The following is a 3,972-nucleotide window of genomic DNA, read 5'->3' on the forward strand; positions in this document are numbered from 1 at the left end:
ATCTGCCTGTCCATGGCGAAGTATATGAACCACTGCTAGAGGACACTATAGGTCCACTAATATTTTGTGATTGCTGTTGTGAATTCTATGTAGCATTACCATTTTGTGCATCTACATCATTAATCACATTTACTGGTTTATACCCGCTGCTCATCTCATCAAAAACAACATCTCTGCTCACTGTAAACTTACGAGTAGAAGGGTTATAGCATCTATGCCCTTTCTGCTGCAGAGAATAACCAATAAAGATGCACTTCTCAACTTTTGGATCCAACTTGGATCTCAACTCATCTGGCACATGAACATAGGCAATGCAACCTAAAACTTTCAAATGAGAAATATTTGGTTTCCTACCAGTATACATCTCCTTTGGCATCATGCCATGTATTGCTGCAGTGGGAGTCCTATTCATTATGTGGACTGCTGTAGCAACTGCTTCAGCCCAATAATAATCTCGCAGGCCTTTTTCGTTGAGCATGGCACGCGATACCTCTCCAATATGCCTGTTTTTCCTTTCTGCGAGTCCATTTTGCTGTGGGGTATGACTGCATGAATATTGTTGCTTTATGCCATGCTCCTGCAGGAACCTTGCAAACTCATTTGAGAGGTACTCTCCCCCTCCATCTGACCTTAGGCATTTTATTTGCAAGCCTGTTTCTTTCTCAGCCATAGCTTTAAAACCTTTGAAATGCCCAAACACCACTTTTCTTTTTCATAAAATACACCCAAACTTTTATGTTGTAGTCAGCAATAAAAGTTACAAAATAATGATAGCCTCCAATAGATGCAGCTTTAGTAGTCCACACATCAGAGTGGATAAATTCCAATGGCCTCTTACTCTCTTGAACATGTCTAGGAAATGGTTTCCTTGCTTGTTTTCCAAATTGACAGGCTTCACATACCTTGTGCATTTCTACAACCTTGAACTTAGGCAATCCTGCAATAATATTTTGGGCATGCATTCATTTAAGTCACTATACATTAACATGACCAATGCGTTTATGCCAGATATCAATATCTACAACTACACCGGTCCCATGTGCAAACATTGCTGCACTCAATTCAGGCATGTATGCATCCGACGTAAACATCCTGCCCTTCTTCTACCCTTTTGCTATCAGCGACCTTTATTTTTCATATCCTCAACAAAGCATCCATGAGGACAACCATTTTACCAACAGAAACTAGGTTCTTGGTGATATTCGAGACATCAAATACATCAGACAGGTATTTCTTTTTCCCATCCTGCATAGACAAAGGAATTTTACCAATCTGCACAATAGGATGTGCAGTATCACCACAAGTCTCCACAAATCCTAGTCATGTGGTTTGACGCACCTAAGTCAACATACCACACATCATTGCTTTCTTCTGCACTTGTCATAGAATTGGTCATGTGCTGCACCATAAACAAATGCTCATTTCTGTCATCACCCTGTCTAGTAGAGGATGCATAATTGCCTTGCTGCAATTTTCCAGTCATGATATCATTCTACTTTTCATAACAGTCTTTAATCATTTGACCCATTTTACCAAAGTAGTAGCATTCAATATTGTTGTTTGCATTTTGGCCTCTCTACCATCCACCACGACCTCTTTGGCTCCCCTTGCCTCTAAAGTTACCACATCCTCCTCCATAGGACTGGTTTTCTTGAATCTGCTGCATATTCTAATTTTTGCCATGGCCTCCAAATCGGCCTGCTCTACCACTTCTGCTACCTCTTCCATCATTTGAGTAGAAGACAGCTTCTTTTGAAGTTCCTCCTAAAGAAGATGCACCACCATTTCTCTGCTCTTCAAAAATTAGAAGAGCAATCAACTCCCCAAAATCAGGAAAATTCTCACGGATGGCAATGGATGTCCGGAATTGTGCATAATCCTTTCCTAGACCATTCAAGGTCACAGAAACTAAATCATCATCTTCCACTGGTGACCCAATAGAAGCAAGTGCATCTGCAATCTTCTTAACCTTCATGTGGTAGTCATTGATGCTCATATTTTCTCTCTGCACATTATGCAACTCTTGCTTGAGCTGCATTTTCTTGGCTTGCGTATTTGTGCTATACATTTTTGTCAAAGTATCTCACGCCTCCTTCAGTGTGCTTGCATCCTGAAAATGCACAATCATAGAATCTGAAATACTGATAGACAGCCAGTACATAACTTTTCTGGGTCTCTCATGCTAGCCTTTAAATGCTTGCAACTCTTGTTGATTGGGAACATTAGGAATAACTGGTTCTTGTTCAGCTCCAGTAATGAACTCCCAATAGCCTTTTGCCTTAAGGAAATTTGTCATTCTAAACTTCCATGCTTGGAAGTTGTTCTTGTCAAGCTTTTTAGTGACTATCTGTGAAAGAGCATCAGACACCATTACACAACACTGCAAAAATATTATGTCACTGTAAAAAACACTTCTACCTCACAAGGGCAAATCTGCAAAACTGACGAAAGTGGTATTTGACCACACAGCCACTTCCTAGTGACGATTTTGCATCAACAGGGAATAAGAATGATTCTATCACTCCCCTCTCACCACACCGCGAAGGGCGTCCCAATCTGAGATAGTGCACTCTTGCACTTTCCGGCTATGCTACCTGCAGAGATTTGCTCCGAAACTCGAAAAAGGAAAGCAACACTGATCCTCTTACCAAGAGACCGCGAACTTGGTTTGCTTTCTTGAGCTCCTTACCACGAACCGAGCTCTGATACCATGTGAAGAGAGTGGGAGAGAAGTAAGGAGTCTCACTTGCGGCTTTCTCACATACACAATGGGGGAATATACACAAAAGTGGAGGCTAAAAATAGTTTTTCTCTTCTTAGTTGTGAAAGCCAAAAGAACTCTCTAAGTACAAAAGAATAGGTGAACCCTATATGTGGGTCTCAAACCAAACTCAGCTAACTAAGGTGGCATACTAACTGAGCCACTAACTAGAGTACATAAAGATAGCTGTCATTGAGCTATTATTCATGGGCAATGTACCAACCGCATCTACAGCTAATAAGTCGGTGACATAAATGCACAACGGTCACCCTGGCATATCACGAGTGGAGCTCCATATCTCAACATGGGGAGGGGGGGTTAGGAGGTAGCAGGAGGGTTAGTCGATGAGGGGGGGGCTAGTCGGGGTTAGGGGGTTAGTCAAGGAGGGGGGGGTTAGGGGGTACCGGGAGGGGGGGGGTATGGGGGCTTAACAGGGCATAGGGGTAGGTCTCCATTAGGCAAGGGGTAGGGGTAGTGGGAGCGGTGTAGAGGGGGATAACCGAGGGACACGGTGGCAATGGCAGTTAGAGTCCAAAGTACAATGTTCATGGAAAGTGTTTGACTATGGCATATGCCCTTCCAAACAAAAGATAGATTAATCATAGCAAATATTCGATTAATCTTAAGATTGTTTTGAGTATTTGAACGTAATAAGTGTTCTAATAATTCCAACAAGTATCTCATTTGATTAATCTTAAAAGTATATACCTAGTGAATAAAGTTTAAACATAGTAAGCAATTACCCCATCACACTTTCATATTGAAAGTTAACTGAAATTCTCATTATCAATCTATTCATCATCAGCAAAATACTCATAATAAGAAGTATTTATGAAGCTTAGCAGATACTTGGAATTTTCACTAAACTTTGGTTTTAAATTTTAGCCAAAGAAATACCATTACTAGTGTATTCATAATTTGTGAACTTTTTTTAGTCCATTTTTGAATTCGGACTTTACACAAGTCCAACATTTTTGAATATTGTGTTTGTATAGAAAGAATATTTCAATAGTGTGTCTTCAACATTGTGTTGCCATTGGATATTTGAATGCTAACAAAAGTTCCTTCTCTCTCTCTCTCTCTCTCTCTCTCTCTCTCCCCTTTTGGAAGGCCTAAAGGAGAGAGAGAGAGAGAGAGAGAGAGAGAGCTGGGGGGGGGAGATTGGCTACATTTACAAATCTCAACATTTTTATGCTTTTAACCTAATTCTT

This window comes from Dipteris shenzhenensis, chromosome 33 (genome assembly GCF_047967505.1).
Source record: "Dipteris shenzhenensis isolate YYH24624 ecotype China chromosome 33, Dip_SZ_1.0, whole genome shotgun sequence".
Lineage (NCBI taxonomy): Eukaryota > Viridiplantae > Streptophyta > Polypodiopsida > Gleicheniales > Dipteridaceae > Dipteris > Dipteris shenzhenensis.